The following is a 19,748-nucleotide window of genomic DNA, read 5'->3' on the forward strand; positions in this document are numbered from 1 at the left end:
GAAGAATGTCCTGTCCATTGGCTAGATATGGGTAGGGGTTCGAAGTTTACTGCCTATATTGTCCTTGGCTAGTGCCATCCAGAATGGTTCTTAAGGTAGACGAGGCTTTACATGTATTTATCGCTCAGTTTTCCCACAGAGCTAGAGGACTGTTGTGTGGGTAACTAACTAAACACTGCAGATATGGTCATCAATTGGGTTGATAACTCTCTGGACTCCAGACCCTGTTAATCCCATCAAATGAGAACAATACCACCACAACAATTTTTGAGCCAAATTTGAAGCAAGCCTTATTCAGTACTGGCCAGGATGGTAGACAGACACTGGCCAGGTCCATACCCTGGGTTCCCAGAGAATGGCCGCAAATACATTAGTCAGGTGCTAATAAAGGCAAACCCATAAGGCTATGTACTTCCACCTTCATCCAGTTGGGAGCAACATAAACCCTGATGCACTTCTTACCTATGTACCTTCCACCTATGTGTAATCAAGTACAACCTGTACAGTTGGAGCAACCAACCTAGTTTACATAAGTGAAAACATGCGGTTTGTTATCTTACATGAACAGCAGCCCCCAGCACACCATGGATTTATCTGTTCTTTTGGGGTATACGGGTTAGAGGCACTTTTGTTTTATAGATCTCTTAAGCACAGTAATTTAAATTTTAGCCCTCACAATCCCTAGCATCTATTGGGGGATAAATGTGATTGCTGGTGGCTTTGGGTTCTTATCCCTGAAATTCAAAGAATAACATTTATCACAGAAAGTGAGTTTTAGGGAGAAGTTTATTATAAATTCATAGGTAGACTATTAAGTGAGGAGGAGGAGGAGGAGGAGGAGGAGGAGAGAGAGAGAGAGAGAGAGAGAGAGAGAGAGAGAGAGAGAGAGAGAGAGAGAGAGAGAGACCCATGTGTGCACAGGATGAGTGCCCAGGAAACAGGCTACACTGAGCTGCTCATCTTTTAAAAGAACGTATGCGTGCCAGTAGGTTGAATGAAGTGGCAAGGGGGTGAGCTAGTCAATGCAGTTGGCCCTCCCAGGTATCTCCTCCCACTCTCATTTAGTACCCAAATAGGAGCCAATAAAGGAAGAGGAACCACTGTTCTCTCTTGGCCTTGCTGGTCTCCAGCAACGATGTCCTCAAAACGGCTTACTTTGGTGTCCCTGTCTCACTTGAATAGTCTTTTTTTTTTTTTTTTTTTTTTTTTTTTTTTTTTTTTTTTTTTTTTAATCAGCTCATGAACAAATGCTAATAAAGCAACAGTAGATTAACTCAGATAAACTGAGAGCACTTGTTATGGAAATAGCCAGTTACTCAGGTCTAAGCAAAGAGTGCTTAGAGCACAACAAATATCTGATTGAAAAGTAAGGAAAGATCTAACCAATTCTAAGAAATATAAAAGGCAAATTTATGGAGAGCTGGCCCCCTGATGGCACAGGTGCAGGAGAGCTGGCCCCCATGGCTTGGGCACAGGAGAGCTGGCAGGCTGACCAACTCGGTTACCATCCAGGCCCAGATCCAAGGCTTTGAGGTGGCGCACACTAATATCTACTCCATTTATGGACTGCTGGAATTCATGAAGGAGCCAGTCCTACAGGTCCAAACCTACAGGATCTCCATGACACAGGCAACAACAGGATACCCTAGAGGAGTCCCCATGAGGATCCAGTATTGATGGTGCAGCAGAAACCAGCAGCGCCAAATGAGACTAATGACTCATTGCAATGAACTTTTGCAAATAAAGCTGTTTGGAGGAAAAGGGTATTCTATGGGACAAACTTTAGCTTCCACAGCAAGATGTTTTTTATTCTGGGTTTTTTATTTTATGGGGGGAGGTTACAAGGGCAGAAGGTGAATATGGAATAACAGGGCGATGAGTAAAACTGTGGTGCATGATGTGAAATTTACACTCACACACACACACACACACACACACACACACAATCAATCAATCAATTAAACAGTTTTTCTTTTAAAGGCAAATGTATGCAGCTGGAGTGGTGGGTCGATGCTTAAGAACACTAGCTGCTGTTCCAGAGGAGTGGAATTCAGTTCCAGTATCCATGTCAGGTGGCTCACAGCTGCCTGTAAAATTGGGATATTCCCCAAGGATGCAAACAGGCTTGTGTGCACGTACATACACATACATATGCACGTACACATGCATGCACACATGCAAGCACACATGCAAGCACACATGCACTCATGCAAACACACACATGCCTACATGCACATATATGTGTGGACACACAGAGACACACAGATATGAATAAAAATAAATCCTTTAAAAATGTACAGTAAGTAGAGTGGAAAATGTTATACTCCCTAACTATCAAGGCAAGAAATGTGATTAAATGTGAGAGATAACTGATTACCATCTGGAAAAATATAAGTAATAGCTATTTCTGATAAGTGTTGAAAAAGTATAAGTTGGTCTAATTTCTCAGAGAAGTATTTGACAATATATGTCAAGACACAGCCTAGGGATCATCTTGACATCTTCAGGATGTCAGATTCCTTGACAAAATGAGGAAGGAAATGTGCACAAAGTATTCACTGAACATATATTTAATTTTTTATCAACCCATGATGGATTCCAATAATGGAAACTAAAAACATTTGTCTATAATAGAACATTGAAAAACCAAGTTTAAAACCAACTATATCTAATCAACTCCTTTAAAATCTGTGCCCATTGAGGAGTTTGCCCATATGTCTAGATTGGTAGATATGTATTTATACTATTAATATCTGGATAGACTCTGAGGTTTGTAGTGGTGTCTCTTTTATATTTTTCTGCTTTTCTCCTCCCTCCCTCCCTCTCCCTGCCGTGTGTGTGTGTGTGTGTGTGTGTGTGTGTGTGTGTGTGTGTGTGTGTGTGAATTTCTCAAGCTCTGGCTGTCCTGGAATTCACTCTGTAGACCAGGCTGGCTTGGAGCTCAGAAATCACTAATATTTTCTAAAGTGTTTTTTTCCCCATTATTTATCTCCGTTAAACTTCTGTTCTCTACTTCTTTGGTTTCTTTTTTCTGCTTACTGTTTCTTTCTTCCTAGCTACTTTGGGATTAATTTTCTTATTAGCTTTGAGTACTTATTTTGCTGTCCTTGATGGTGCCTCTTAGTTATGATACATTGTATACTTTTTCCTTTGATCACAAGTTTACAGTCCTTACAATGTCATCTTTGGGCATTCTTCAAGGTTTGGGTTGAAGCTAACTTCTCCAGGACCATTGTGTTTGCTCACTGGAGTTTTCTGGAATGCCATAAATCAAGGATCACAGGTTCTGTGCTTCTGAAAGGTAGCTTTGGGCCACAAATTATTAGGTGAAACAAAAATTCCCTTCAGTGGTAGTAATAGCATGTGAAGGTAAGTTTTTCATGCATCCCTACCATGTTGTAAGTAGGCCTACTACTTTCTTTGCCACAAAAATGAAGTCACTGAGTTCTCCATGTGGTGGGTGGGATGGTCACTGTCAACTTGGCTGGATTTAGAGTCAGCATAGAAACATGACTCTGAGTGTGTCTGTGAGAGTTTACAGAAATGCTGGAGAGAGAAGAGCTACTCTCAGGCTTGTAGGACAATCCATACAGGCTGAGCCCTAGAAAGTGTGTGATCATCTCTCTGCTCCCTGACTGCAAATGCAATGTGACCAGCTCCCTCACACTCTTTCTGCCATCATTCCCTCATCATGATGACAGTATCCTCAAACTGGGAGCCCACATAAAATCACCCACCTTCCCTCCCTTTCTTCCTAAAGTTGTGTTCCCCCCCCCCTCAGGTATTTTTATCACAGGAACAGGGAAAATAATGCAGTGTGTACTTTCTAGTAGCTTACTGGGTTGAACTGTCTTTGGATTTCTCCCCCTCCCCGCCCCCTGTCCCCCCCCCCCCCCCCCCCCCCCCCCCAAGCCCCTTCTCTCCTGAACTAAGCCCAACCACTAAATTGAAAGTCTATGGCAGCAGGTTTGACAGATTCTCCCGAAATGAAATCTAAAACAAGCATTCACTTAGCTCACTTAACTGTGGGTTTCCTTGTCATCTTTCCTTGGGAGGGATGGTTTCTGTGCTGGGACATCACATGGCAAGAAGCAGAGCCTCTCTCTTTCCCTGGAGTTTTCCTTTTCTGTCTGTTCCATTGGCTCAACCATGTGGATTTTTGTTTGTTTCTACCTTGTGGTTTTTTTAATTTTTATTTAATTGATTTATGCAGATTATATCTCAATTGTTATCCCTTCACTTGTATCTTCCCATTCCTCCCTCCCTTACTCTTTTACCCTATTTTTCTCCCCTAGGTCTGGGACAGAAGGGGACCTCCTCCCCCAGTCTATGGTCATAGGCTTTCCAGTCTCATCTTGGTAGCCTGCTTATTCTTTCTTTGAGAGCCACCAGGCCTCCCCACCAAGAGGAAGTGGTCAAATATAGGACACCAGAGTTTATGTCAGAGTCAGTCCCTGCTCTCCACCCAACTATGGAGAATGTCCTGTCCATTGGCTAGCTCTGAATAGGAGTTTAATGCTTACTGCATGTATTGTAGTTGGTTGATGCAGTAGTTTGAACAGACTCCCCTGGGTCCAGATCCACCCATCATGATATTCTTCTTGTAAGTTTCTAGGACCCTCTGGATCCTTCTATTTTCCCATTCTCCCATAATTCTATCACTTAGAGTCCCAGTAGGGAGTCCCCGCATCTATCCCAATCTCCTGGTAAGTGAAGACCTTACATGGGACATCCCTTTTGGGCTAGTGTCCAATTATAAGTGAGTATATACCATGTGTGTCTTTCTGGGCCTGGGTTAACTCACTCAGGATAATCATTTCTAGTTCTATCCATTTGCCTACAAATTTCAGGATTTCCTTGTTTTTAATAGCTGAATAGCATTCCATAGTGTAAATGTACCACAGTTTCTTTATCCATTCTTCAACTGAGGGACATTTAGTCTGTTTCCATGTTCTGGCTGTTACGAATAAGGCTGCTGTGAACATGGTTGAGCATATGTCCTTGTTGTGTGCTGGAGCATCTTCTGGGTATATTCCAAGGAGTGGAATAGCTGGATCTTGAGGTATCTCTATTCCCAGTTTTCTAAGAAAGCACCAGATTGATTTCTACAGTAGTTGTGCAAGTTTGCACTCCCACCAGCAATGAAGGAATGTTCCCTTTTCTCCACATCCTCTCCAGTAGATGCTGCCACTTGAGTTTTTATCTTAGCCATTCTGACAGGTATAAGATGGAATCTCAGAGTCGTTTTGATTTACATTTCTCTAATGATTAAGGGTGTTTACCATGTGGCTTTTTAACTGAATATCTTTAAAACAATTACTTTATGTCTACTAGTTGTATCAGAATTGCAGATGAGACATGGAATTGCAGGGGAATTCCCATTTTATTTTGATGTTTTCTTTTTTCTTAGGAAAGAGAGTAATCCTTCCGGAAGATGTGCACTCATGAACTCAATATGAAGTAATTCATTCATTAATGAAATGAGGCCACCTTTACTGAAAGAAAAAATAATACAGGAACATACTGCCTTGAGAATAATAGGCTCTGCCTCTTATGAAGGAAGAGTGAGAATGGCTAGCATGATGGGAAACAGGAAGTGTCTTCCACAGCCTGGAGTCACCAGAATAATAACTGTGGGTGTATATTTTCCTTACTTTATGCCATGCAAAAATGATGAACTAGATATGTAGAATAGAAACAGATACAAAGAGCAACCAGAATCCCTGTGCCTTAGCACTGTTGACAGTTCGGTCAGATGTTTTCTTGATAAGGGACTGCATTGCAAGTGCAGGATGCTGAGAGAATCGTGGATCTCCGCTGAGATTAACAGGCACCAGGAGCTTTCAACTCAGACAGAAAGAAAAGTCAAAGCAGTAAAAGCTAAGCACCCCACAGTCTGCATCCTAGGGTACTGTGCCATAACACTAAATATGATGGGCTCGGGCTCGGGTTGGGAATTTACAAATAAGCAGAACTTCATGTTAAGGACTTGTAAATTCCCTGAAATCTTACAGAAAGTTATCTTCGTGCAACCGTCAGAATATGCATAGCTATATCACCCAGGAAAGCACAAACACAGCCAAAGAGCCACTTTCCTCTTCCTAGATGAGGCATTCCCTCCATGCAACAGCAGAGGGCGCCAACGCCCACATTCTGAGGCAGAGTTTTTTTTTTTTTTTTTTAATTAATTTATTCTTGTTACATCTCAATGTTTATCCCATCCCTTGTATCCTCCCATTCCTCCCCCCCCCATTTTCCCATTATTCCCCTCCCCTATGACTGTTCCTGAGGGGGAGTACCTCCCCCTGTATATTCTCATAGGGTATCAAGTCTCTTCTTGGCTACCTGCTGTCCTTCCTCTGAGTGCCACCAGGTCTGCCCCTCCAGGGGACATGGTCAAATGTGAGGCACCATAGTACCTGAGAAAGTCATATCACACTCTCCACTCAACTGTGGAGAATATTCTGACCATTGGCTAGATCTGGGAAGGGGTTTAAAGTTTACCTCCTGTATTGTCCTTGGCTGGTGCCTTAGTTTGAGCGGGACCCCTGGACCCAAATCTGCCTATCATATTGTTCTACTTGTAGATTTCTAGGACCCTCTGTATCCTTTTATTTTGCTATTCTCCCATGCGTCTCTCATTTAGAGTCCCAATAGGATGCCTTCCCCTCTGTCCCAGTTTCCTGGTAAGTGAAGGCTTTTGTGGGACATGCCCCTTGGGCTAGTATGCAGATATAAGTGAGTATATACCATTTGATTCTTTCTGCTTCTGGGTTAACTCACTCATTATGATCATTTCTAGCTCAATCCATTTATCCACAAATTTCGGGAATTCCTTGTTTTTAATAGCTGAGTAGTATTCCATAGTGTATATGTACCACAGTTTCTTTGTCCACTCTTCTACTGAGGGACACTTAGGCTGTTTCCATGTTCTGGCTATTATGAATAAGGCTGCTATGAACATGGTTGAGTAAATTTTCTTGTTGTGTGCTGGAGCATCTTCTGGGTATATTCCAAGGAGTGGAATAGCTGGGTCTTGAGGAAGCCCTATTTCCATTTTTCTGAGATAGCACCAGATAGATTTCCAAAGTGGCTGTATTAGTTTGCACTCCTACCAGCAATGAAGGAGTGTTCCTCTCTCCCCACATCCTCGCCAGCATGTGGTGTCGCTTGAGTTTTTGATCTTAGCCATTCTGATGGGTGTAAGATGGAATCTCAGAGTTGTTTTGATTTGCATTTCCCTGATGACTAAGGAGGTTGAGCATTTCTTTAAGTGTTTCTCAGCCATTTGATACTCCTCTGTTGAGAATTCTCTGTTTAGTTCCAAGCCCCATTTCTCAATTGGGTTATTCGGTTTGGTGGTGTTTAAGTTCTTGAGTTCTTTATATATTTTGGATATTAGACCTTTGTCAGATGTAGGGTTGGTGAAGATCTTTTCCCAGTCTGTAGGCTGTCGCTTTGTTCTCTTGACAGTGTCTCCTGCCTTACAAAAGCTTCTCAGCCTCATGAGGTCCCATTTATTAATGGTTGACATTAAGGCCTGGGCCATTGGTGTTCTGTTCAGGAAGTTGTCTCCTGTGCCAATATGTTCCAGGCTCTTTCCCACTTTTTCTTTTAAGTGACTTAGTGTCTCTGGTTTTATGTTGAGGTCTTTAATCCACTTGGATTTGAGTTTTGTGCAAGGTGGCAAATATGGGTCCAGTTTCATTTTTTTACACATAGACCTCCAGTTAGACCAGCACCATTTGTTGAAGATGCTATCCTTTTTCCATTGAATGGATTTGGCTTCTTTGTCAAAAATCAAGTGACCATATGTGTGTGGATTCATATCTGGGTCTTCGATTCGATTCCACTGATCAACCAGCCTGTTGCTGTGCCAGTATCATGCTGTTTTAATAACTATTGCTTTATAGCGAGGCAGAGTTTCTTGCTTGACCAATCGTAGCCTCAATTTTCCTAAGCGTTGGTTAGTAGTATATTATCTAGGGACTCATGAGGGCTCTAACTCTCTGCAACTGCTCACTACAGATCTACCTCTTTCCTAGAACCTTTCTAAATCTACTTCCACCAAATGAGGGCACACACCTTGCTTGTGTTCTGTTACTTCCACCACGACCCAGAAGGTTTAATGCTCTTAGGTGTTACTGTCATACGCTACCTGTTTCTTTGTATCTCAAAGCATTGCATTTGCAAAGTTCTTCTTGTTATCCACCTCTGTGTGAACTCAATCTGCTCTTGATTAGTGGATTCCTGCATATACAGTGTTCCCTTCCTCACTCAAAAGGCTACTAACCTGCACTCCCAGCATACTCAGGTAATCAAGTTTATTCCTCCCCAAGTCGCTGATGGAGTTGAAGACCAAGTAGCTTAGTTTTACAATGAAGCTTAGGTGTTTAAAGGTTAAGATGTTTTTAGGTCTAGATAGATGTTTTAAGTTGATAATGGCAAGATGTAATGGAGATTGATTTACATTCAGAATTTTGGATGCACCAAGATAGGAAAGATGTTTTTTTCAAGGCTGTCAAATACAAATAGCCAAAACACTAAGAATGTAATACTTATATAATTCCTGATTGTGTCATGGTTCTTCTTGCTGTAGGTAGTTTACTGTATATATTTGTAATAATATGTGTATATGTAAAAATAAAAATGTTTCTCCCATAACAAGCTCATAATTCACAAACCTAAACAACTGTAAACACACACACACACCTTTAGACTCATGCATAATCCACAAGCTGGTGAATTTCTGTGTAACTATCTTTGAATGGCGCAATTATCACTCAGCATCGCGTTTGTCTTACAGCAGTATCTGAAAAATATTCTTAACCTTTCTGTGCATTTGATCAAGAAGTCATCAGAGCCACCTGCTCTTGATATTGTGTGGCTATTTAGATATTCATCATTCTTTTGTTCCTTAACAATGGGTAACATATCAGAGAGAACATAACTTGTGCTTGGGAGATGCTCAGCCTGGGAATTCTGTTGTTTGGGCTTTTGTTTCGTTACGTTTTGTTTTTCTCTGAAGATACACCAACATCTGCGTTTTTTGCATACACTTTATTCTTTCAGTGATGAGAGGCTCAAAGAGGCTTCTGGGCTCCATCCCATAGGTTTGAAACAACTAGTCCTTCTAGTTAGAAGCTGAGGAGTGATGAATTCCACCCTGCTTTTGTTAAGGTGGCAGATAGATAATTTGCCCTGAATGAGAGGGGCTGCTTATGTCTAACATACACACTACCTCTCCAGCTTAGACGCTGAATGCAAGAAGAAGAGTGAACAGAGGAGAGGCCATGCTCTGTAACCTCTGCGAGCTGATTGATGGAAGGAGGAAAGCAGTTCTAGTGTTTCACTGCTGCCCTTCACGCAGCCTGCCTGTGGCTCTAAGCACTGAGGTGCTCCTGAGGCTTTCAGAATTCTTTATTCTGTTTTCCACACTTACTTCAACTTTGACCTTGACAGTGTTGCTCTTTATTACCATCAGGAGATTGTCAATATGGAGAAATAAATACATGGGACAGTTACTTTCTGAGATCAGTATGGGATGAGGGATCTTTCCTACTTTCTAAAGTTAAAGTTTTGTACTTCATGCCAACATGGAGCCTCATGAGGATGTCCAATTACTTGATCATATAAAAAGGCAAATCTTTCCAAAATTAAAAAAAAAAAAATTAAGGCAAGGTATTCCCCTCATACCCTGAATGCAGCAAAGTCTGATGCTACACATCTCTTGTCCTCCTCACTTCCTTGCTGGGTTGCTCAGAGCAACTTGGCATTTTCTGTAATTAAGTCACTGTGATTATCCACTCACAGCTCTTTCAAGGTTATCACTACTGTAACATTGGTATTTCCAAAGAGGTTGTAATGTAGGAAAGAAATGGTCTTTAAAAAGACTCGAGAGATCTTTAATTGAGATCCATAGTGCACATTAAAATGCAAATGTTTGTGCTGTTCATTGCCAGAAAGCACACTTCCGGGTTTTGCAGTATTGCAGAGCCCACAGCGATACCCCTGGTGCAGTTCAGTTATGAGCACATTCCAAAGGAATATGTGCCGCCTTTCCCTTTGCACAGAAAATGTTTCTATTAAGCATGGAGTAAAAAATGAAAGCATAGCACTCTGGTTTAATGTGGCCAATTACAAATATCTCCCTTTAAAAAACATTTTATAAAAGTACTATCGACACACAAAAGGCTGTGTACAATCATCATTCTGATGAGTGTAATCTCAGGAGCACAGATATTTGAAACCACCACTATAATCTAAGCTATAAACATACTCATCTCCTCTAAAATTTTTCGCTTACACTATTTAGCAAGTACATTCTTCAAACTTATTCACTGAGAAAAGTTCAAACTAAATGAGAATTTCCTGAAGTGGTCTGAAAATCCATGTCCCCACTAGACAGTAAGAATGTTATGTTAAAATGATTTCTTTCTAACTGTAATTCCACAGGATCTCAGGACTGGTACCTAAAATCCCAGCATGCTTAGCTCTTCCATTCTTAGTTAGGACTTAATGGTGGGGTAGGAGGAGGTCCCCTTTTGTTAAAGGTCTAGAGGTGGGGAATAGGGAGAAAGAGGAAGAGGGAATGGGAAGATAAAAGTGAGGAGATAACAATCAGGATGTAATCTAAATAAAGTATTTTTTTTTTAAGTAAACTGTAAAAAAAAAAAAGGAGGATTCTGAAGCAGATGTGCTTGCTTTGACATAGTTCAAAGTAGTTAAGCAGATCTTGACCAGATTCCTTAATGCCTAGTATCATGTGCAGCCCATCCCCTGCCTCACCCTCCAGACCCCAGCCCTGGCAGAGTCCTTCAGACCTTTCACTTCAGTCACCTCTCACTCTAGAAGTTATCCCTGGGAAAAAACTGCAAACAATGGGGTGGTACACCCTCATTTCATATGTAATGACCATGACATATAGTTATATGACACATAAATTATATCTCAGAGTTCTTGTTGGCTTGGGTGATTCCAGAACAAACAAGTTACCTGAGAGAAGTGAGCAGCGAACTATATTACTTGTGACTTCTGAATCCTGTCATTTTCAGGTCTCATTTTTAAGTAACTTTATATTGTGGTTATATGTGTGTGTGTGTGTGTGTGTGTGTGTGTGTGTGTGTGTGTGTGTGTGTGTGTGTGTGTGTGTGTGTGACCAAGGACTCCTTTAGAAAACATAGAGACACTTACAAAACATTAAATGATGGCTTTGTATCTCTGGGATCAAGACTAAGTGTAGGGAGTTACAGCAACTTTTTTTCCTTGCTTATGTGATTGATCGTTAATGTCTGGATAGCTTGACCTTTCTAAAGCTTATTGTACAGGTACAGGGTTGGGCATTAAACACAGGGTCATTATTTGTGGGGAAAAATTAGGAGATGTCCTACTGTAAGAAAATTTTCTGAGCTAGAGCATGCTGAGCATTAATGAGAATAGTCTGCATTCAGGAAACTGAGGAGACGGGCAATAGCTACTTGACAATTGGGTTCTGCAGTGGAATCACTAGGGCTCAAATCCATACCTGACACCTGTGTAAGAGGTAGCCTGTGTTGGGTGTCTTCCAACAATCAGGAGCACAATGCTGAGTCCCAGGTCCTCACTGCCCTCAATCAATGTTCCTGGCTCTAGTCGCACACATAATTAGATTATAGCTGTGTTGGTAGCCAGTGATGAGGTCAGAGAATGAGGCCTCACCTCCATAGACAAAAAACTATGAATCCCTGGATTTGTCTCCCAGCCTTTTGGAAAGTCTTTACTCATTTGAAGAAGAAGAGGAGTAAAAGATTTACATATCTGTCTTAATGTGAATGATAAGCCTATAGCTTTATCCCCTTTGTCCTGATAGCTTAGCCAATGTTTTTAAAAGAACAAAAATAATAAACAAACAGTGGAAAATAGATGAAAGAAATGCCGTTGATGTCTGTTTGTAAACATTATGAAAGGACACTCAGGGAAAAGCAAATTAGCAGGTGAACTGAGTGAGCAATACAGCAGGATAAAAACAGCTGGCCACAGAGTGGCACTGCATTCAGGCAGCAGACATCCTCCCCAGCTCTAAGATCCATGAGAGAAAGGGGTAAATACACCAACTGAAAGTTAGGGGTTTGCCCTATTAGTTTTTAGAAGATGCAAACATCCATTCCATACCTTGTATCCAAAAGGCCTGTTACTTTAAATCCTAGGACCCAGGAGCCACAGGAAGGAAGATTAGTTGAAAGAAAGTTCATTCTTGCTCTGTGAAGCAAGTTTCTAGCCTAATCTACATGAGACCCTCCGTTAATCAATCAATCAAACAAATACATAAACAGGTACAAAAATCTGCTCCTCTTCCTTGGATGTTTTCATCTCTTTCTATGGCCCCCAGACTTTCATCGGGGACTATGAATGACCACCTCTCCCCAGAACTATGCATAGAAGAGTTTTAGAATACCTGGTGGCAGCTTACTTAGAAGGCAGTGGCTGCCCTCACATTCACTATGTGACAAACTGCCACAAGTGGCTTTGTGTCTGATCAATTTGTTTCAGGACTTGGGTTGTACAGAAATAGTTTTACTTGCCACTGTCTCTATGTAGAGATGTGGGTGCTAAGAATGGATCTCTCAGAACGTCTCCAAAGATTCCACACCCAGTATCTAATCTGTCTGCAGACCCACTCTCTGCTCACATATGTCAGCCTGCCCGCCTCTACCGTTCCAGAGACCACTGAGGGGCTTCTTCCTTCCTGACCATATTTGCAGGTTCTGACAAATGTGCATGAGGACGTCAAACCTGGCTAGGATTTCAGCTATCCTGGATAAGCCTCTCATCTTATAAAGTAAGTTGGGGACACTCATAAATACAATTTTTTAAATCCTCTAAAGGGTTAAGGTGAGGCAGGAATCATTAATCCCTGAGCTCATGACTAAATACACCTTCCTTGTCATTTAAAAGTCTACATTACCTTGAACACAGGCCTATAAGCCTTCAGTTTCCATCTACTTGTACAATGTAAGGTCGCTTGGGACCTGTGTGGGTTAGAGTCTGCCATGCCCTCAAATACAGGAGACACCGCACTCACCAGGACTGAAGCAATCAGACATTTCCTATTATTGGTCTCTGTAACCTTTCAAAAATCCAGACAGATAAATGTCCCTGGCTGTGAGAGGTGATTGACAGGAAGGAGTCTGGCAGACTCTTGTCGGGAATGAATGACAGCTGAAGGCCCATAACATTCCCTATCAAAATAGGGAGATGGAGAAATAAAAAATCTGACTAGGAGCCTGTCAGATTGTCTGCATGAAGGCTCAAGTAGGGACCTATGGACTTGTGTTGAAGACGTGTCAATTGGCCGGTTCATGGGCACTGGTTTTAGGTCCTTTCTGGGAAGGAACACCATGCAAAGTGCATCTGGTCCCAGTGGCAATAAAATCATTCATCTATGCCATGACGCTTGTCTTTCATGGGCTTGTCAAGTGGTCTCCTTTAGAATAGGGACAGTCTTTCACACAGGGACATAGATTCCATTCCTCTATAACGAATGTAACAATGGAATCTCTCATATCATAATTCATTTAAAAAAATGTTGGTTTCAGGCTTTGTGCTAAGTATAAGGCAAGAAGAAGGAGTGTGAATGGTTCAAATGTGGCCTTCATTTAAGAGTTTCTTTAGATAAGCATGTGTATATATATATGTGGGTGGGTGAACTTATGTGCATGTAGATGAATGCTGGTCCTCAGCTGGGTGCCTCTATATTCTTTCTATTTAATCCTGGAATCCAACACACAAGGTGGTGCTGTGCACATCCATCTATGTTTTCTCCACTAAAGCAATCTTTCAGGAAATGCCCTCCTGGGAACATGCAAAAGTGTGCCTGGACTTTCCTTATCCCATCAAGTTGACAACAAAGATGAACCATTACATGAGATAAACTCCCAACACAGACACAGACATGTGAACCCTTGATGTTACTCCATTTAATGATAATTTGCTCAAGTTTCAACTTTTTGAGTTTACTTATCTCATCAAATAATCTTGCCTTCTAAAAACAAACGAGCAATAAACAACTTCCAAATACACACACTTGTACTTTCCAATTTCTACCACCACAGGTCATGTCCTCAGGGTTTTTCACTGTGGGACCCCTAAACTTAAGCTCCTCTTCCCCAGCTTCTGCAGCCTCCACCCCCCTTGCAGTCATCTATACACTAAGCCAGATGATGATTCTGAACCATGAAGTTTATTTTGTTTTCCTGCTTAGACCCCTTCAATGTCATCCCTTTATGCTCAATATCAAGTCAAAATGCCTCAAAACCTTTAGAGGCTTCCTTCTGCCCATTCTGCAGTTCCTCTCAAACTATTAGCCCCACTTCCCCTTCTGGGATGACATTTTGACATATTGCACAAATGTCTGCATTTCCCTATGGCAAGATCTCATCCTTTCTTTTCTAGAAGTTTCTTGTTGGTTTTAACGTTTCTGTATGGACATCATTTCTTCATGACCCTTTGGCCCTGGGCCATTCTCTCCGAGCTCCAGATCCTTCTCCATCTGTGACTTTTCTAGCACTGTATAGGATGACTTAGTGCTTGTGTGCTTTGCCTACTGGCAATACACTTTCATTTCTTTAAAGAGAGTGTACCCATTCATACATGCCACTCAACTATTCATCTGAGAAAACAAAATCTAGAGATGAGGATAGTAAAGGCTTTATAGGGATGTTGTAAGAACCAAGAGGAAAGGTAGGCAGAAAGTACCAGAAGAGTTTGTGATTCCAAATGAGCATGCAAGTGTATACATTCATTTTTTTCTCTTGCTATGTGATCCAAAGCTCCTTATAAGAAAATAGGGTTTGTTTTAAACTTACAGTTTCAGAGGAGATACAATTAGTTGACCATGGCGGGAAGGCATGGCAGCCAGAGAGTGAGGCCTGGCTGCCGAACAGGAAGTGGGATCGGGCCTTAAAATGCAAAACCCACCCCTACCTATGTCTCACTTCATAAAAGTTCCTTAAATTTCCCACACAGCAGTGTGACAACTGGGGACCAAGTGTTCTGATGCACAAGCCTATGAAGGGAATTTCTCATTCAGCCCACCACAGTACATATGGCACATGTACATGTTAATTGCATACATAGAATATAAAAAGATACTTTTGTTTTATAATTACAACTTTTTTTACTATGATCACATCACTTTTCCTGTTATAAATTCAAAGTGCAGTATACTGCATGTAAAACAGGGCTCTCTTTTATTATTAATTCTTTGAGAATTCCATACATGTAAATAATGAGTTTTTTAAATCTTACTTATGACGAATTCTCCTGTAAGTTTTCCCAGGATGAGTCAGGCTCCCTAAACCAGACTAATTGTGAAGGCCTGCATTTGATGTCTGAGGACCTGGTCACCTACACTGGGAGCACCTCTTCCTAAAGTTGTATGCAGGTGTCTAAATGATGCATAGGCCACACACTCACATCACAATTTCTCCAAGTACCCCATTGTAAGCCTATGGTAGGTAGGCCCAGTGTTACCTCTGCAGCCTTTCTTGTTTCCTCATAAAAAGGGGAAAGTAGAAATACTAAAGAGATATGGGCTTTACCTTCTAAGGACTCACTAACTAAAATAGGTTGGAAAAATGCATGCCTTCTTGACCAATAGGAGCTGTAGGTCAAATGGTGGGTTAAGGGTAGTTTGGCCCAGCTGATAAACCGTGAGAGTGTGAAGTTTCATATCTACAATGGATTAGCTGCAGATACTGGGCAACAGTAATAGCCTATATCTTCCAATGATGTTTGTGTTAATAAAAACTTCATTGGAGAGTGGGGTCTGACCTTCACATGAACTCTGGTGCCCCATATTTGACCACGTCCCCTGGATAGGGAAGCCTGGTGGCACTCAGAGGAAGGATAGCAGGCTACCAAGAAGAGACTTGATACCTATGAGCATATACAGGGGGAGGAGTTCCCCCTCAATCACAGTCATAGGGGAGGGGAGTAAAAGGAAAATGAGAGGGAGGGAGGAATGGGAGGATACAAGGGATAGGATAACAAATGAGATATAATATGAATAAATTAATAAAATATATTAAGAAAATAGAAAACTTCAGAGCACCAAATGGGTAGGTATTGTTTCTAAATAGACATAGGAGACAACTGAGCAAGCCAGAGCTTTACCAATATTTCAGAAATCAAACAACCAGTAAGAAGCAGAGGTAGGATCCAGACCTGGGCAGTTGGCCTTCAGGTCTTATACTATTTCCCTCTGTTTTCTCTGTTATCCCATTGTTAAAATGCCATTATGCAACTGGATTATAGTGACCACTGAAAATGGGCATAGAGAGTGCTCAGAGAATGGTGGCTGCATTTTCCTGCCAGTTCTGGGATCTCAGGCATATTTCTTTCTTTCCGTGGGCTTTGGGTTCCTGGTACAAGAGGGGAAGGCTCAAGGAATCAACCCAGGGCCTCATGCTCCAGATCATTATTCCCTAGAGCAGAACATTGATCTCACTGACGTGATACTCTAATGCTTCCATATTCAGAGGTGCTCAAGCAGAAATAGAGACCAAACATACCACATTGCCACCGGCATCTCCTCTTACAGCTGTGTCAGCTGAAACACAGGCAGGCATGCTTATCATACTGAGTGCTTGGAAACTTCTCTCTATGGAAGGAAAATTCAGAGTATATAAAAAGGAGTGAGGCAAAAAACTTCAAAAATGGAGACCCAGCCAACCACTCTCATTTTATCAATTAGTGATTCTCATTGCAAACCTAGAATCTGACAGCTCATTGAATGGGCAAGAAACCTGGCTTCAGATGTACCTTTGGTAAGAGTTGTCTAATTAAGGGCCTTCAATAACACATAAGTCATAGAGATTTCACTTGTTCTTGAACCTTTCTATTACTTCAAAGATATCCTGGCTATCAAACATCACCCAAGCTCTTCTGTGACTTCATCAGTGGACAGCTTTGAACCTTGGGAAATAAAGATATCAGAGTGGTCCTTTGTCCTATTGCTTGGCAACCAGGGTTAGTCCTGAGTGAAAGGGGAAGGAGGAGGTGGAGTTTGGGGCAAGTTGTTAGTCATCTGCTATATTGTCAACACACACACATGCACCTGCAATCACACACATGCACACACACATGCATGCACATGCACATACAGCACACACAATCACACACACATACATATGTATGCATGTACAAACACATGCGTGCGCGCGCACACACACACACACACACCAGGAGCTCCCTTGAATAGTTTCAACATAAGAATGACTAATCTAACCTTTCTCAAAGCAGACAGCTGTCTGTGCCTTCCAGAGAGGAGCATTCTCATTTTGTGGTCATGAATTACTCTTCAAAAAGAGAGGTTCCTTCAATTTTTTTGTGAAATGCTTATGATGTCTCGTGCTTCAGAGTTCTGATCATTTCATTGTGACTTTCAACAATAAAACGTAATGATTTGGGAAGTATATTTTTCAGTTACTGGCAAATATCATAAGCCCCTCTTGTCTTATTGATGACTTAAAGTTGTGGTGATGCCAGTATTTTCTTCCTTTTGGATACTGTGTTAACCAGTTTTGTGTTACTATCACAAAGTATCAAGGAGAAGTCACCTAAAAGGGAGGAAGATTTCTTTTGGCTCATAATTTCAGAGGCATCAGTCCACAGTTGTGTGGCCCAGTTGCTTTTATGTTTGTAGAAAGGCAGTGTATCATGGCAACAGAATATGACAAAATGCTTTTGGGAGTTCATGGAAACCAGGAAAATGGTCAGAAAATGATAACATGGTCCCAACAGGTCTTTCACAACACAATGGCCTGCATTCTCCAACTAAGCCCATCACCTCCTAAAATTTCTTGCATCTTCCAGTAGCACCACAAGCTCAGGAAGAAAGCCCTCAACACATGAGTTTGCAGGGGCCATTCCAGGTATAAAATGTAACGCATGATTTGGACAAAATTCCAAAATACAACGTAGGTTTGTAGTAGTAATTCCTGAAGTTTGCACAAAACCCTGCCATATTCTTTGATTTTTTTTTGTTTTTTTCTTTTTGATAAAACAATACTGATTGTAGAGTGCAGCATATATATCTTAAAATAATAATAGTTAACATTGATTGCATATTTACCATGGTCTGGTATGAAAAAATAAAAGGTATTTGAATTGGTTTTCTTTCTATTGCTGTGATAGGTGCTATCACCAAAAGAAGTATGCAGAGGAAAGGGTTTACGCCATCTTATAGCTTATAGCCCATCGTTGAGTGAAATTAGTGAAGAAACTCAAGCAGGAATCTAGAGATGGCAAATGGAACAGAGGCCACAGGAACACTGCTTACTGGCTTGCTTTCGTGGTTTGCCTAGCCTGCTTTCTGCTATAACTCATGACCACTGGCCCAGAGGTGTCCCCACCCACAGTGAGTTGTGCTCCCCACCACCATTCGTTAGTCATAAAATGCCCCACAAACATGCCTACAAGCCAATCTGATGAAAATAATTCCTCAGCTGAGGTTCCTTCTTGCCAGGTGCCTCTATCTTGTGACAGGTTGACAAAAGCTAACTAGCACACCCTTGTTGAATTTTTAAAGTAATTTTATGAGGAGGAGGAGGAGGAGGAGGAGGAGGAGGAGGAGGAGGAGGAGGAGGAGGAGGAAGTTTTATACTGTCTTCTAACTAGGCTCAGAAAAGATGAACCAGGAGAGTGATGAGGAGCTATGTGTTGTACCAACAAATGCAATCGCATCTACCCTAGAGCTATGCAGATACATGGAATTCTGCCTCAGTGGGAAATAAGACTTGGGCATCTGAGGTGTCTATGGTGAGGTGGATGGAGCACAAGGATGAGTGAGGGTTACCACAGGTTACATAATGATAGATGACTGGTATGCCACTCCTCAGGAATTTAACAGTTGCAATCCTGGTGCCCAGCATCTGATTCCTGTAGTCTTATTTTCACATTAGGAGTTCTGTCAGTTTTTGAGAGACAGCATAGCTCTCCCTCCCACACATTCCTCTGCAACTCTTCATTCCAGGTTTTACTTAGTGGCCTCTGGAAGAAATCCACTTAGGAAGGGCATTAAGAGGACATTAGAGTTTGGGACAGGCTGAATTTTATCCGGTGTGATGGCCCCTATAACTCCACTATTTTCTAGACTTGTTAAATTGTTAACAACAATTTACCATCTCTACAGAGGCAGAAATAATTTATGGCACCCATTTCCTTATCTGGAAGGCTCCACATAGCTTTACATAATGGTTCATGTTGTCTTTATGGATTTTTTTCCTAGGGAACATTTTAATCTAGCTGGAGTAAATAATATCAATCACCTTGCTCGTATAATCATTATTGGCTTTGGGTCTTTGATTGATTTTTAAATATTGTTTTCTTTGCTGGAGGCAGGCTAGTCGAGTAGAAATAACCCTGGCCTAACAACCAAATTGAAGTTCAGGATTCCCAGCCTGATTTCTTTATTATAGGTTTGGTGTCTTCCTAAATACTCTGTTCACGCCTCTGCTTTGAGTCTTTCATTGGATAAAATGCTGATAGGACAGGGACACCGAATACGTGTACTAGAAAATTTATTTTGAGAAGCCTCTTCTGCTGCTGCCTGGCTTCATAACCTTGGGCACACTAGGGAAACTTCCCACATTCCTATGTCTGTGAAAATGGTAATCAACGAAACCTATCATCCTTGCTAGCTAGAGAGGTAATGAGAACATTCATAAAAAAGTGCTTTACCGAGTTCCTATGTCATTAGACTCAACAAG

Source organism: Acomys russatus, chromosome 1, assembly GCF_903995435.1.
Source record: "Acomys russatus chromosome 1, mAcoRus1.1, whole genome shotgun sequence".
NCBI classification, from domain to species: domain Eukaryota; kingdom Metazoa; phylum Chordata; class Mammalia; order Rodentia; family Muridae; genus Acomys; species Acomys russatus.